We start from the raw sequence: 17,974 nt of genomic DNA on the forward strand, positions 1-17,974 counted from the left end.
TTTGTATGAAAACATACCTGTGAATGATATAATACCTATATCAAAATAACACAAAATGGATACAAAATTTAATTAGTGTCAAAAATAAAGCAGTTTAATTGAGTTTATTTAAAACTTACCTCTTTATTCTGTAAAAGTAATATAATCCTGGTTCAAAAGCAAAAAAATATAAGCATGTCTCAGTTGTCTAAGTCTACAGATTTTCTTGCATCATATTGTCATATTAAACATTAGCATATTAATAAATAAGATTGTTTCTAACTAGAAGTCTTGTGTACAGGTAGTTATTGCTAAAGAAGAGACTGAGTTAAGTCATGCTAAAAAAAGAAGTAAACCAGAATTCTTCATTTGGTTTTTCTTTTTACAGATCTCAGCTAGTCGGCATGGTTTTAAAGATTTATTTTTATTATATTTAATCGTATGTATGCATGTGCATGTCTGTGCATGCAGATGCCCACAAATGCCAGAGTGGAAGATCCCTGGTGCTGGAATTACAGGTAATTATCAACCGCTAGAGTTGTGTGCTAAATATCAAACTCTTGTCCTCAGAGCTTACTAGCATGTGCTTTGAACCACCAAGCCTCCAGTGGTGTTTAGTATAGAATGACAATTCATTCCTTTAAAACCAGAAAATAGAGTTAACTGGATTTTTGTGAATTGTGGAAATATTATCCAAATTTCTTAGTGAATTCCATCTATGCAGAATTAACTTTGAAAGTTGGAGAAGCATATATTTGCTTTTTAAAGATTGTAAAATGTTAGCTTTTTAGAGATTTTTCTGAATATCACCAAAACAGCTTATTTAAAATGTTATAATACTACATGAAAACTATGTTCTTCACGGGGTTAAATCCCAGCTTCTCTCCCTATTTTATATCCAAATTTGTCTAATAGCAATAAACATATAAATGCTTTATTTGTCCAGTTCCTACAAGTCTGGTAAATCCTACTGTAATGAGGTTCAATCAACTGACATTACCTCTTAATTTACTGCTTATTAATTATCTCATAAAAATGGAAAATAGGTGAATAATTTTTGAAATTTTAATCTTTAAAAAAATCTATTATAGGTTTTATACCAGAGGACTGGCTCTCTATAAGAAGTGCATATAAACCTTTAAATATGATTGAGTGTTTATTAAATGAGGGACACATCTGTAAACTTAAGGTACAAAGAAACCAAAGTGAGAAATGATTTCAGGTGAGGTAACTATTACTAAGCTATATTGTACAATATAGAATTCACAATTAAATTCACAAACACAAATGAATCTTAAAGCTGCAGACTCAATCCTTTTTTCAAGCTGGTATTACATTAGTCAAATAATCGATATTTACAAGTGGCTAGTTATAGCCACATTAGGGAATAAAGACTAAAATTTTGTTTAAAATAATTTGAAAATGACTTTTAAATTATTTAAAATGATTTAAGCATCCAATTGGTTAGTGCTAGAGTTTCTTTTCTTTTTTTTTTTAATTAGAAACAGAATAATTTCCTAGATAAAGAGTGAGATACTGTTTTAAGCTAGATTTAAGGCAGTAATGTAGGGACAACTTATAGGAAATAACAGTTGTGTGAATAATTGAATCAACTCAAGTAGTTAGGCATGTTAATGTTTGGAAGAAGGACTATCCTGTCATTATCTTGCGATCTATCTTCGTAATCATGTCTTTGTGATTTACTGTTTGTAATAATAATGATAAAAATTATCATCAACTACATTAAGCAATTTCCAAGCTTTAAATAGTTAGAAAATTATTTGAGATCCTAAATCTGAAGACACTATAATAATAAAAAAGACATTTTTAATTTCATACCATGTTGAATTACAATGAGAATATACTAATGGTAAGTTAATCTCCAATCTTATAGCTTTTCTCCTTTGAAAATTTTAATGCTCATATAAGATGTATCAGTTCAGATCAAACCTACAATGTATAGTTAATTAGATATATGAGGTTTTAATTTATATTTAATTTAATGAGTTCCTTTTCTTTAATGTAGTTACAGATATTATAAATAATTTGACAAATTAATGGGAAAAGGCCCAGCCCAGTTATATTTAGAGTCATCATTCTTAAACTTGTGTGATATTCTACAAGAATTTTATACAGAGGAAATATATATTAGTGGTCAATACATATGTGAGGAGGATCAGAAAATAAGACATAGCTCACCCTTGATGCAGGGGGAGGAGCTTGTCCTGCCTCAGCTGAATATACTAGACTTTGCTGACTCCCCATGTGAGGCCTTACCCTTTTGGAGGAGGGAAGGAAGTGTGGGTTGGGGAGGAGGCCAGAGGGGAGTGGAAGAAGGGATGAGATCTGTAGTTGGTATGTAAAATGAATAAAAAAATTTAAAAAAGGAAAAAAAAGGCAGAAAATACGACATAATTTCAAAGGACTTTGGGGATAGGATGTTGCCTCATTCAGCATTTGGATTCATAGGACCCATGTAAAAGCTAGGCATTGTAACCCCAGGAGTAATGTGGTAGAGACAGGAAGATCCATGGAGTTCACTGGGCCTGCAAGTCTAGCTGAGCTCATGAAATCAAAATTTTTTGAGAGATCCTATCTTTAAAAAGGAGATATAAGACAGGAAGTATTCAGGAAAGATGGCCAACACCAACATCTGCCCTTTACTAGTATATACATGCATGTGTAAGCACATTTATGCATGCATGCACACACTCACAAGAACAAATACGTACAATACACACACACAAACACACACACACACACACACACAGAAAGAGAACACCATATGCTCTTCAGTTCAAAGATGCTTGAATAAGACATTATTATTACCAAAATGGGAAATCAAACCAAAATCACCCAGTACAAAGCAATATGACAAACTGTCTCTGTACTCCACTGGTTTAAGACTAAAATTAATATTATTGCAAAACCCTGATTATAATTAGTGACTGCCTCTTCTTCTCCTTCTTTTCTATATTATACATTTATAATATATAATATATTACTATATATTATATGTTATAATGTAATATATATTACTATATATTATACATTATAATATAATATAGTATACCATGTGATCAAATTACAGAAAAATAACTTCTATATATATGTTGTTTGTAGTGTCATCCAAATTTCAGTCATTTAAAAGATTATGGAGCTCATGGACTCTGGACCAACAGCTAGGGAGTCTGCATGGGACCAACCTAGGCCCTTTGCATGTATGTGACAGCTGTGTAGCTTGGCCTGTTTGTGAGGCTCCTAGCAGTGGGATCAGAACCTGTCCCTGGCACTTGAGCTGGCTTTGGGAAACCTATTCCCCATGCTGGGTTGCCTAGCCTAACCTTCATGCGGGAGCAAGAACTTGGTCCTGCCTCAAAGCAATTTAAAGCATCAGGGTGAGTACACCAAAATTAATAGCAAACACTATTTCATAACTACATACGTTCCTATTAGCTATGCCATTAGCTCTGTCCTCATGCTTCTTTCTACAATGCACTTAAGCAGGAGCAACTTCCATAGTGCAATCCAATAAACATTTTAAAAATTATTCAGAACGGTGAATGTAAGAGAACTTGGGATCATTAACTGCCTGTTTCCATTCTTCTTACTGAGCCCTTCATCACAAAAGTCCAGATGGAGCATCGCTTCAGCAATGAACATGGGACCCAGGAAAGAACAAAGAAACACTGGTTTACTAGGGAAACATCAACGAAGTGGGCTCTCTCAGCCTCGTGCACATGGAGCTGTGATCAGGCCAATAAGTGCTGTAGAAACTGTGCCCTTGTGTATATGTCAGATATTGAAAGCAGCTTGGAGTAGGGTTGTCTAAGAGGTCAGAGAGAAAAGCCAATATCTTTCCAAACCACGTGAGTCACTGAGAGAAGCTGTATTTTGAATTGATTTTAACCAAGTTTAATCAGTTGGATCAAGAAATACATCTCCTAATTCTTTTAGTCACTTTAGAATCAATTAAAAAAACCTGGAGCAGACATCTCTGTTGAAGTCCATTGTCCAGCCCTGCAGACTTACCGTGTAGACACTCTTGTGCATAGGCTTCTACATTTGTTCATTCTACCTGTACATACTGTTTTCATCATATAATCCAAGTTACCCTATACCCCTGCTTTTCTGTATGTCATTCTTGCTTTGTTTTGTGCTTCTCGATTTATGACCCTAATGTAATTTCTTTCTTAGCAATTTAAATACATCTGCACTTTGTTTTCTATGCTTTTTGCCATCATGCTCCCTTGGATCTATCTATCCCTTGGACCAAATCCTTTCTGTCTTTCTAGGATCTCCTAAAGGCCCGCTTCAAATTTTGACCTTCGTGTTTGACTATAATTTTTTCCCTATGCTTTTCGAACTTTTGCTTTAGCCTTAATTTAAGTGAGTCACTTGTCTGATACTATACTAATGTATCACTTTGATCACAGTCACCATAACATCCCACTTAACCTTTGCTAATGCTGCCAGCTTGACTACAATCTCAGTCATTGTCGCTCCAAGTCAGTTCAAAGAGGCCCTTTGTTACTGACTCACTGCTTATTCAACATATTGAACTCAAATATGTTCTGTTTCAAATCAATAAGCAAACTGACTCGAGTTCAAATTTCAGTTAAACAAAAGTGACATTGAATTGTCTGCCCAGCTTTCCAGGTGTTGAAGGGGAAAATTAAGACAATGAAGGCAAGTTATGGAAAACAACACAGCTTTATTCATTGGCCAAGAAAATGTAGGCACAAAGTAAAGAAAGTCCCCAGCTCTCCTGTGCTCTGTTTGACCCCACAAACTGGCACCGGGCAATGGCCAGAATGGTTTATGTTGAAGGGCTATGGACAAAAGTTCTTGTCTATGGCTGGGGACCAGGCTAAAAGTGGAGAGATTTTTGAGTCAGAATAGGAATAATTGCTAGGGTTTAAACTACAGGCAAGAACACTATTGACTGGCAGGTACTTGGACCAGAGTTAGAGAGCTGTGTATGACCCAGGCAGACCTGGGAGATTTAAGTCCTCACTGCAACTCTTTCTAGAAAACTGGAGTGCCCTGATGGTCCATAATGCCTGCTGTGAGCACAGGTTCCCCACAAAAGGCTTGCTGGGAAAGAACTTGTAATAGTTGTTCATGGTGAAGTATGGAAAATGTCAGCATTCCAGCTGTGTTCCATGAGCATGAAAGACAGATGCCCCACCATCAAGGTAAGCTTCTTACTTAAACATCTAATTTAAATACCTAATATTTGTGGAAAGTAGTTTCCAAAAAGTGTTTGAAATCATGCAGCTCATGACTTCCTGTTCATATTTCTAGATTAAGGAAGATCAAAAACACTGTACATTGCTCTGCTGTTGGAGCACACTTTCCCTGACACGGCTTTAAATTACAATGATAGTGATTAGCTCTACAACCTGGAGCAGGTTAAAAAAAAACTGTGAAGAGAGAAAATAAAGTATAAAACTTAGCTGATACACACATTGGCAAATTCAACACTGGAAAAGTTCCTTAACACTAAAGAAGGTTGTAATTTCCCCCGAGGAAAGGCAATGTTTCCATCCACGTAGAGGATATGTTTTGTAACATCTCCTTTGCCTTTTGTCTTTAACTTTGAGAAAGTTCAAAATTAAATCTCAAAGTTTGTTCTAATAAAACACCCGGTGGTTCATATAAGTACTTTTAAATTTTAAGAAAGTGCTTTTCCAGTTATTAATTTTCTCTGGTAAAAGCTTATTATTTATTAATCATGCTTTCTATTTTATTATGTATATCTTTGGAACTTCAAATATGGTATAGAAAGAGTTGAGATAAGCATCTGCTAAAAAAATTAACACAAAAGTTTTAGCTCTTTCTGAAAAAACTTCTAACAACATAGCATTCCTTTATCTGAAAAGCAATTAATACTGTAGCACCTGGCACTTTGGTTGTTATAAATGAGTTGTCTGAAAGACTATATCAAATCCTGAATTGTTTTACTAAGAAAATAATGACCATATGTAATTTACTTATACTATTTAAAAAGCAAAACAGGATAATTATTGTTTTTTTTTCCACAAATAAGTGAATTGTATATTTAAAAGCTATGGGACTTTTTAAAATCCCTTTATTTTAATTAGTTTTTATGTATCTATGAAAAAGCCATTTATTATTAATAGTACTCAAAACAAGACTTGCCCTTGTTACAGACCCAGAGTCACTCCAAAGATAGACCTGAGGTTGCAGATACTCACTAACCTTGAGCATGTGAATATGAAGGTATATTTAGTGCTTGCTTTGTGAAAAGGGGGAAAAAAAAACAAGTCTCACTTGAACACTTCAAGGTATAATTTTTTTTAATTAAGAATTTTTTTTATTCATTTTACATACCAATCAAAGATCCCCTTCTTCTTTCCTCCCGCTTCTCCAGCCTCCCACTCCCAACCCATCCCCCATTCCCTCCTACAAGAAGGTAAGACTTCCCATGGGGAGGTACATTTAGTAGAGGCAGGTCCAAGAAACCTCCCCCTGACTCAAGGCTGTGCAAGGTGTCCCATCATAGGTAGTGGACTCTAAAAAGGCTGCTCATGCACCAGGGATGGATTCTGATCCTTCTGCAGGGGGCCCCTTAAGCAGATCAAGCTACACAACTATCTCACTTATGCAGAGGGCCTAGTCCAGTCCCATGCAGGCTCCACAAGTGTTGATCTAAATTTCATGAGTTCCCACTAGTTTGGTTTGGTTGTCTCTGTGGTTTCCCCATCATGATCTTGATGCCCTTGCTCATAGAATCCCTCTTCTCTCTCTTTGACTGGACTCTTGGAGATCTGCTTGGTGTTTGGCTGTGGATCTCTGCATCTGCTTCCATCAGTTACTGGAGAAAGGCTCTATGAAGACAGTTAGAGTATTTACCGATCTGATTGCTGGGGTAAGTCAGTTCAGGCACCCTCTCACTACTGCTAGTAGTCTAAGCTGGGGTCATACTTGGGGATTCCTGGGACCTTCCCTAAAACCTAGTTTCTCCCTATCCCCTCTATCATGGTATCTCTTTCATTGCTTTCCCATGTTATCCATGTTCCAACTCACCCATTCCATTCCCTTATGTTCTCATTCACCATCCCCTACCCTCCATTGACCACCCCTCAGCCCCAGTTTACTCATGGAGATCTCATAGATTTCCCATTCCCAGGGTGATCCATGGATTTCTCTTTGGGTCCTCCTTGTTAGGTAGCTTCTCTGGAACTGTGAGTTATAATCTGATTATCCATTGCTTTACATCTAATATCCACTTATGAGTGAGTACATACCATGTTTGTCTTTCTGAGTTTGGTTATGCAGCAGAAGGATGGATTCAGATTTCATATCCATTATGTTAGCCTGTGTCTTTTTATAGGCGAAATGAGTCCATTGATATTAAGGGATATTAATGATCAGTGTAATTGTTAATTTCTGTTATTTTTTTTGGTAGTATGTGTGTATTTCCCTTATTTGGGATTTACTACTGTGTGGTTATCTATTGCCTGTGTTTTTATAGCTGCATCTGACTTCCTTAATTTGGAGTTTTCCTTCTAGTGCTTCCTGTAGAGCTGGATTTGTAGATAGGTATTGTTTAAATCTGATTTTGTTTTGGAATGTCTTATTCACTCCATCTATGGTGATTGAAAGTTTTGCTAGGTATATTAGTCTAGTGTCTAATTAGAGTCTGCATTACATCTGTCTAGGACCTTCTGGCTTCCAGAGTCTCCATTGAGAAGTCTGGTGTTATTCTGATGGGTCTGCCTTTATAAGTCACTTGGCCTTTTTCCTTTGCTGCTCTTAATATTTTTTCTTTATTCTGTATATTTAGTGGTTTAATTATTATATGACAAGGGGACTTTTTTGGGTGGCCCAGTGTATTTGGTGTTCTATAAGCTTCTTGTGTCTTCATAGATATTTCCTTCTTTAAATTAGGAAAATTTTCTTCCATGATATTGTTGAATATATTTTCTATACCTTTGAGTTGGTATTCTTCTCCTTCTTCTATCCCTATTATTCTTAGGTTTGGCCTTTTCATGGTGTCCCAGATTTTCTGGACATTTTGTGTTATGACTATTTTGGCTTTGGTGTTTTCTTTGACTGATGAATCTATTTCCTCTATTGCATCCTCCTCACCAGAGATTCTCTCTTCCATCTCTTGTATTCTGTTGGCTATGCTTGTATCTTTACTTTCTGTTCATTTACTCAGATTTTCTATTTCCAACATTCCCTTGGTTTGTGTCTTCTTCATTGTTTCTATTTTAATTTTCAGGTCTTGAACTGTTTCTTTCACATATTTAATTGATTTTTCATGGTTTCTTGGCTTTCTTTAAGGGATTTATTGATTTATCCCAATTTTTTGTTTGTCTTTTTATCAGTTTCTTTAAGGGAATTATTCTTTATTTCCTTTTTAAAGGCCAATTATCATCTTCAAAAAGTTATTTTTAAGGTCACTTTCTTCTGCTTCCACGTTGTGATGTTCAGGTCTTGCTGTTGTAGAACCACTAGGTTCTGGTGATGCCATATTGCTCTTTGTGTTGTTGTATGTATTTTTGCACTGGTGTCTACCCATCTCTTCCTCCAATAGGTGCAAGAGGTACCTGTGTCTGAGTGAGCTGCTCTTGGTCCAATCTGTCCTTGCTGTGTCTGTATCTCAGGGGGCCCCTCTGGGTCCAATCTTAGCTCTTGGTTTAATTGGAGCTGGCAGATTCTGTATCACTAGGAGCTGCTCTTGGTCCTATCCAAGCTGGTGGATTCTGTGTCTTAGGAAGCCTCTCTTGGTACAATGAGAGCGGGTAGATTCTGTGTCTCAGGAAGCTACTCTTTGTCCAATGAGAGCTGATGGATTCCCTGTCACAGGAAGCCACTCTTGGTTCAATGAAGGCTGGCAGACTCTGTGTCTCAGGAAGCCACTGGGGTTGCAGAGGGATGGTTTGAGGTAGGGCATGGGTCTTGTAGATTGCAGGTTCCAGTGGGGGGTTTTGATGGGGGAGCCTGTCTACAGGAGGCTTCCCTGCTGGTAGGCAAGTGGGGCAGAAATGGGAGGGGTTTCTCAGGGACTGATTGTGTCCCAGGGCCTTGGCCCTAGATGCACGGGGGACTCTGAGTGGGAAAAGAGTCACTCACCTTCTGGTCCAATGAAAGCTGGCAGCTGCTGTGTCTCGGGAAGCCACTGGAGTTGCAGGGGGTTGGGTAGGTTTGGAGTAGGGCATGGGTCTTGTAGATTGCAGCTTCCAATAGAGGGTTTTGGTGAGGGATCCTGCCCACAGGGGTCTTCTCTGCTGGCCAGCAACTGGGGCAGAAATCAAGGTATAATGCTTTATAAATCACTTATGTAGTATTATAATACTTACATTACCAATATTAGAGTATTCACAGTTTTGGAATTGATGATCTGCAATCTTTTTTTTTTTTTTTTTTTTTTGGTTTTTCGAGACAGGGTTTCTCTGTGTAGCTTTGCGCCTTTCCTGGAACTCACTTGGTAGCCCAGGCTGGCCTCGAACTCACAGAGATCCACCTGCCTCTGCCTCCTGAGTGCTGGGATTAAAGGCGTGCGCCACCACCGCCCGGCGATGATCTGCAATCTTGATTCATTCTTATAAAACTTCTCTTTAAGTTGCATCTTTCTGTGTTCACTTAATATTTGCCATAGGTTAGATTATTTTAAAACTACTTATTTTTGCTTTTATTGAAAATAGATTCTTTTCTCACATAATACATCCTAATTACAGCCCTCACCAAGACACACACCTTCCATTTCAGTTCCTCCTCATCTTCCCTGCTGTTCAAATCTGCTCCCTTTCTCTCAGTAGAAAAGAGCAAACTTCTAAGGGATAATAATAAAACATAACAAAATAAAATACAATAAGATAAAAACTATCACATAGAATTTGGACAAATGAACTAACAGAAGGAAAAGAGTCCAAGAGAGGGCATTAGAGTCAGATACCCATTCATTTGCACACTCACATATCCCACAAAAACAATAAACTGGAAGCCATAATTTATGCATAGAGGACCTATTGCAGACATGTGCAGGCCTTGTACTCGCTGTCTCAGTCTCTGTGAGTTCAGAAGTGCTTTGATCATGTTGATTCAGAGGGCCTTGTTTTCTTGGTGTCCTTCATCCATTCTGGTTCTTAATACTGTTTCTGCCTCCCAGGGTTCCCTGAGCCCTGAGGGAAAGGATGTAGGGAGTCATCCCATTAGAAGCTGAGTGTTCCAAGGTCTATTGATCTCTCTGTGTAATATCTGCTGTGGATCTCTGTCTTTATTCCTCGGAAGGAAGCTTGTCTGATGATGGCCGAGAAAAGCACTGATCTATGAGTATAGCAGAATGTCACTAAGAGTCCTTTTATCTTTGCTTATTTGTTTGTTTGTTGGACCAATAGTATTTGGTTTTACCCTAGGTCCCTGGGCTCTCTAATCTCTGGTTCTTGGTCATCGAAACAGTGTTGGGTATGCGATCCATGTGGTGGAGTGGGCCTAAATCAAGTGAGATACTGGTTGATTACGACCACAAGCCTTGTGCCAACATTTCCCTAGCACATCTTGCAGGCAGGACACCATTGTAGATCAGAAATTTTGTGCCTGGTTTGGTGTTTGTGCTCTCTTGGTAGCATAAAGAGTACCTCCCTGTACCAAACAAAGATACTAGAACCTGAAAGTTTAACCAGCTCTAGTTCCTGGTTTTCATGCCTTATATACCTTTCTGTTTTCTGCCATCACTTCCTGGGATTAAAGGCGTGAGTCACCATGCTTGGCTGTTTCCAGTGTGGCCTTGAACCCACAGAGACCCAGGTGGATCTCTGCCTCCCAAGTGATAGAATTAAAGGTGTGAGTGCCATCATTTTCTGGCCTCTATGTTTGTCTAGTGGCTGTTCTCTTCTCTGACCCCTCATAAGTTTATTAGGGTACACAATATTTTGGGGAATATAATACCACCACATTTATATATATATATATTTAAATCCAGGAATCACCTCCAATTAATAATTATGTACTTATTAGAAGAATCCTCTCCTCTTCTAAACATTAAAAATATATATCATAAACAGTGTACAGTATCATTACTTCCTGAAATCAACAGATGTAGCCTTTTTAAAATTAAGGCCTTTTTGTTTTCTCAAAAGACTGCTTAATTAGTAACTAGGGAAATGTAAGTGAACAGAGGGAAATTGTAGCCAGGATATAAAAATAAATAAACAAATTTATGAAAAAAAGAAATTACTTTTTAAAAATATAACTGACTTTATGCCAAATTTGATACACTGTTTATTTTCAATAGAATAAAATTTAAAGGAATATTTTATACAAAATTATAATTAGTAAATGAAGTTTGAAAGCATACTTAGTTGGTGAAATCATGTGTATTTTAACTTTCAGGTAATTTGTAACCAAAAATAGTAATACATAGTTCATTCTCATTTATATTTATATACATTGATATGTATCTACTTTTTTATTTGTATCTCATACAGGTGAGATAAGTGTGTGTGTGTGTGTGTGTGTGTGTGTGTGCATTTGTAACATAATCACATTAGTAGTCTCGAATCACAATTTTCCATGGGATAATATACCAACATTACTCAACATGTTGAAGTCAGAGTTGGTCTTGGCTTTTCACATGTCTGGTATGCCTCATGCGTTTTTTAGAGTTTTTGTCTGTCTTGGTTAGCATGTAAACAACTTCAGAAAAGATAGCATGAACTTAAGAAACCCGGTGTAGCCACTACACTTACTAGAAGCTAATGACAAAATAGCTCCTTCCAGAGGTTGTTTCTGGGAAAACCATCACCTCAAAAGTCCTTACATATGCTTTGCCACAAAACAGCTATTTGAGAAGGGTTCAGGTTAGTTTCAGAGATCTTTTTCTTCTTCCTCAGACAATGAAAGGGAAGCAACTACTGTATCCTATGCCCCTTTAGAGTGAATCTTTCCAAGGAAACAAAAATGCTTATTTGAGACACCATCAGCTCTCTTGGCTTTTGTTCTCTGGTCAGGTTTTACTGGAGGAAGTAGATCTACATCTTACATATTTAAGTTATTAGAGTGACTACTGTCTGACCTTTGATTTGCTGTATAGTGAATGATGTTTCCTTTCCTTTTATTTACTTACAGCTATTTTTTCCTGAGAATGGCTTTTTATTTACAAATTATAGAATGTCTTTATCAATGCATAGAAAATATAGATAGATGACTATTAATATTGCTTTTGGTACATGTGGCAAACGGTGTTTTGAAAACATACTGATTTCTAACTCTGTTGCCTAGAAATATCAAGATAATAGCTGAGAAGTTTCTTTAGATAGAGTGAAAACACAATGGACAGAGTTATCAAAGTGAATTAAGATCCCCAATGGCCTGTTTTGTCTAGAATTTATTGATTTATATTTATTCTTTAAAATAGAAGACACTAAAAATCAGTGATGAAGAAACAACTTTGCTTATGTGACAGCTGGTTTGGGGGCAGCTTTTTGCCACTATGGTCAAATGCTTGAGAAAAGCTACTTAATGTAGAAAAGATTTATCTTGGCATACACTTCCAAGTATTCAATCCATGGACACTTTGCTCAGGTTCTGGATGCTGCTTGCTTTTTTTTCTATCAAGCAGAACACAGGAAAAAAGGAAAGTAGGGTATAAGGGCCATGCTTCACCTTAGAGGCTTACCCCCAGGAACCTACTGATACGAGTCAGGCCCCAGTACCTGACAATTATGATATATGTTTCCAATTTAAAATGAAATTCCTTCATTTATTTATTCATACTGCCTCCTCCCAAAATAGTGCCACCAGATGGGGGTAAGTGTTGAATACATGAGCCTCAGAAGGCTATGCTGTATTCAAAGCGTAACAGCCTGCTTTGACTTTCCACCCAGTGATAGCTACCTGAGTATAATAAGGCTTAAAATGTATCAATATGAATATTGGTTGAATAAATGAATAAATGAGATTTGCCTTGTATGACCATAATGCAAAATCATATTAATTTGTGTTTATTTTACTAGTGTAATCCCCAATATGACAGGGATTTATTTCCTCTATTTAAAAGTAAAATATATATTTTTTCAACTGAGACTGGTCTTCTCAGCCAAAAGAGGATGCTCTGTGATAGGAAAGATACACTTTTTTTTTTTTTTTTTTTTTTTGTTTTTGTTTTTGTTTTTTTTCGAGACAGGGTTTCTCTGTGTAGCTTTGCGCCTTTCCTGGAGCTCACTTGGTAGCCCAGGCTGGCCTCGAACTCACAGAGATCCGCCTGGCTCTGCCTCCCGAGTGCTGGGATTAAAGGCGTGCGCCACCACGCCCGGCGGAAAGATACACTTTAATAACATAAAAACAGCAGCTCTCCAACACAGTCATACATTTCTAGAATGTGCAAGTAGACTAATCAGAGCTGCCAATGAACCTGGAATATGAAGATTCACCCTTTGCAAGAAGATTAGAAAATGTTACTTGGAAGGGTTACCTATGACAGAATCTACATGGTGTGAGTCATGTGACCTGCACCCCAAGAGGCAGAAACTCTGATGGGACAGCAAAAGATTCCTGATTCCTGATTGCTGGCACTGTTGTTCTTCGATAATGTTTACAACAGAGATTGGAGCTGTTCCCCTTCAAATGACCATATATGCTTGGAAAAAATGCCAGAGGCTAAACCACCACTGTAGACTAAAGCCCTGTTTTCTATTTTCTAGACATTTTGTAGAGTACTGCAACCTCAGAATGTTTGTATAACTGTATGAAGCAGGAAAGACCACCCCGGTATACATTAGGTTAAGCACTTTTGGGGTTACCATTCCTACATTTTAGAGTCAGGAAATAATAGAAAACATCATTGTTTCTTATTTTAAAAACTGTTATTGTTTGAGAATTTCATATGTGAATATAATACATTTTGTTCAAATTTACCCTTTCAATTCTTTACCTATTCTCTGACCAATTTTCCTCCCAACTATATGTTCTCTCTTTTTTTTTCTTAATCCATGAGTTTATATAGTGCTTCCTTTATGTGTATGGATGCCTAACCATCTACTGGTATTTGAGTATCCTCACAGGGGCCACATCCTTGAAGGACACTGACTTTCTTACCCCCAGCAGCCCTCAGAAGTTTCTAAAACTTCTTAAATACAAGTATTGCTCAGTACATTTTTGACATTATATAAAAATCTGTTTGACATTCTGGCTAAAGAGCAAGGTTGTAAAGACTACATTTGAGCTGTCATTGTATGAGAGAGGCATTCTGTGTCATAGTAGCTGAATCACAGGTTTGATTGATAATTTTTATGAGTATTCACCAAGATGTACCCCAAAGTCATTAGTGACTTTTTTACTTCTAAACATCATTTGTGTGTGTGTGTGTGTGTGTGTGTGTGTGTGTGTGTTCCATCTCAGATAGATGGATCATCTCAGTCCTTTTTGTAACTCTAATGCAGTGTAAAGGGGAAAAGTACTAAGAAATGAAAACATCTAGTAGTAAAAGACACAAAACACATTATGATATCTACAAAATTTTCTTTCACAAAATGTGAACATTTAGCATGACTTTAATGATGTGAATATAAATTTGATTCTTATTAAGATATATGCAAATGTGTCATAACATAAATGCTGAAATCATTTAGATTGAATATGAAGCATATTGAAGTGTTTGGAAAATGAAATATCACTGAATGATGTATATCACTAACCAAAGAAGAATTCACTCATTCATTTTCTTACTCATTTTGGAGTTGGTCTCTGAGTATCTTTCCTATGCACCTTTCCTTCCGGCTTAGTGACCACTTCATGTCTTGTAAGAAAAATTTTCAAGGTTCAGTTTATACAGTGATAAATTACTCAAAATGAAATCAAAGAGAAAAATCACAGAGACTGACTGGTTCTCTCGAAGCTTATTCTTTTCACTTACACTAACATTGGCCTCTTCTCACTTGCTAATGCTCATGTAACATAGATTGTAACCAAAACTCTGCAAGCAGAAGCACTTTCTGAAGAGTACTGAGGCAAAAAAGGTGGGAGAATTCAGAGCTGTGAGAACACCTTGGTCAAGGAGTTTGGAGGAAAGTAAGGCTTTTTGGCTGCAGAATGGCCTCTGAGGTTTGCAGAGCCACGGGGAGATTATAAAGCTCATTTTCAGCACCTGGCTTTGGGGTTGTGACCTGGCAACTTGACAAAGCTAAGGGTGGTTATGACCTAGAAAAAGCTGTGTAAAGCAAGCACAGGAAGTTTTATGTTAAACAGAGCAGTGGTGGTCAAAGAGAGATGGTGGAAGACATGAGAAGAAATCAAATAAGACTTCCCTTTGGCCTCGGACAGAGTAGGCTGGCCGATGGAGCTTGTCTCCTAGCACAGTCCAGTATAAATATGATTTTTTTCCCTGACAGTCAGTCATATGCAAGAGGAATGCAAAGTCTAGTTGGTGTGCTAGGGTTTGAACAACAGCTTAATCCATGAAAGTAACTATAGAACCCTGATGCACATGGGGATTTCCAAGACTGACACTATTGATGACAAGAGTTGGATTAATTAATGAGTTGTCAGTGCTGGAAATTTAACCCAAGGCCATGAGCTTTCATGGAAGTTCTATGATTGACTGTGACTGCATTCACAAATCCCTGTGCTCTCTCTCTCTCTCTCTCTCTCTCTCTCTCTCTCTCTCTCTCTCTCTCTCTCTCTCTCTCCCTCTCTCTGTTTTTTAAGACAGGGTTTCTCTGTGTAGTTTTAGTGCCTGACCTGGCTCTCGCTCTGTAGACCAGGCTGGCCTCAACTCATAGAGATCTGCCTGGCTTTGCCTCCCTTGAGTGCTGGGATTAAAGGTGTGTGCCACCACCACCCCTCCCTCTCTTTCTCTTTATTGAAAATAGATTCTACTCCTCCTCCATCTCCCATAAGAAAAGAGCAGGACTACAAGAAACAACAACCAAACATGACAAAGTACAACAAGACAAGACAAAAACCCTCACTGTGAAGCTGGACAAGGCAATCAAACAGGAAGAAAATAGTCCCTAGAGCAGGCAAAAGAGTCAGAGATCTACCGACTCCCATTGTTAGGAATCCCATGAAAACCCCAAGCTAACAGTCACAGCATAAGCACAGAGGACCTGGTGCAGACCCACACAGGCCCCTTGCTTTCCTCTTCAGTATCTGTGAGCCTCTATGTGCCTTGCTCATTTGAGTCAGTGGGCCAAGGTCTCCTTGTCTCCCCGATCTCCTGTCACTCCTACTATTGTTCCATCCCATTTCCACAGGGTTCCTCCATCTCCGGGAGGTTGGAACCCAACAGAGACCTTGAATTTAGACTCTTTCTCCACATAATGTCTGGCTGTGGGTCTGTGCATCTGCTCCCATCTGCTGCAGCAGGAAGCCTCTCTGATGATGACGAAAAAAGGCACCAATCTATGAGTATGGGAGAATAACATTAGGAATCATTTCATTGATTTGTTTTTGGTTTTTACACCAGTAGTGTTTGGTTATACTTCAGGTCTCTGGGCTATCCAGTCTCTGGTTCCTGGCTGTTGAAGCAGTGTCAGGCATGGGCTACCCCTAGTGGAGTGGGTCTCAAATTAAATCTGACAGTGTTTGGCCACTCTCATGAATTCTGTGCCCCCGTTGGCCAAGAATGTCCTGCAGGAATGACTGATTGTTGGTCAAAAGTTCTGTGGCAGGATTGGTGTCCATGTTTCTCTTTCCATAGCCTTCGGTGTGCCTTTCCACACCAAAGAGAAAGAACATACGGATGAAGGCTCCATGCAAGCACCAGCTCTCAATTTCTACCTTCAATTAACTGTGCGGATGTTGTCCTTGGCAATTAGGCCCTGCTCTCAGTTTTCAGAGAGCAATCCTCTGTCCTTGCAATAGCCTGGATTGTTTGGAGGTTCTCCAGAGGACTCCTTTGGCCAACAACTCTAAAAAAATATAACCTAGTCCCACCACTGGAAGCCTTGCCTGCTTACCAGAGATGGCCATTTCAGACTCTGTATGCTCCTTTACTAGAATAATTCACTCTCTAGATTCTAGGACGTTTCCACCGCACTAGGTTTTCATCTGTACTCTCTCCCTCCATCCCATCCCCAGTCTCCCACTCCCAACACCCTGCCTAATTCCTCCAGCTCCAATCCCCACCTTCTCCCGGGTTTTTACCAACTCCACATTTAATCGAGCAGTAATATCAAAAATACATAAAGAACTCAAGAAATGAGATATCAAAAACGCAAATAATCCAATTAAAAATGGGTTATAGATCTAAACAGAGAATTCTCAGTAGAGGAATCTCAAATAGCTGAGAAACAAAGATATGTTCAGCATCCTTAGCCATCAGGGAAATGCAAATCAAAACTACTTTGAAATTCCATCTTACATCTGTCAAAATGACTAAGATCAAATAACACAAGTGACAGCTTATGCTGCCTAGAATGTGGAGCAAGGGGAACACTCCTCCTTTGCTGGTAGTAGTGCAAACTTGTACAGCCATTTTGGAAGTCAGTGTGTCAATTCTTCAGAAAACTGGGGCCAGGTAGTGGTGGCACATGCCTTTAATCCCAGCATTCAGAAGGCAGAGGCAGGCAGATCTCTGTGAGTTTGAGGCCTGCCTGGGCTACAGAGCGAGTTCCAGGAAATGCACAAAGCTACACAGACAAACCCTGTCTTTGGAAAGAAAAAAAAATAAATAAAGAAAGAAAACTGGGAATCAATCTACCACAAGACCAACTATACCACTGTTAGCCATATTCCCAAAGGACACTTTACCCTACCACAAGGACACTTACTCAACTGAGTTCATTGTGGCTTTTTTCATGGTAGTCAGAAACTGTTAAGAGCCTAGATGTCCCTCAATAGAAGAATGGATAAACAAAATTTACATTTACACTTTTTTTTTACTCAGCTATTACAAAAAAAAAAAAAAAAAAAAGGACATCATGAAATTTTTAGGCAAATGGAGGGGACTAGAAAAAAATCCCTAGTAAGGTAACCCCAGTCCAGAAAGACAAATATGGCATGTATTCATATTACTTATTAG

Source organism: Peromyscus leucopus, chromosome 20, assembly GCF_004664715.2.
Source record: "Peromyscus leucopus breed LL Stock chromosome 20, UCI_PerLeu_2.1, whole genome shotgun sequence".
NCBI classification, from domain to species: Eukaryota; Metazoa; Chordata; class Mammalia; order Rodentia; family Cricetidae; genus Peromyscus; species Peromyscus leucopus.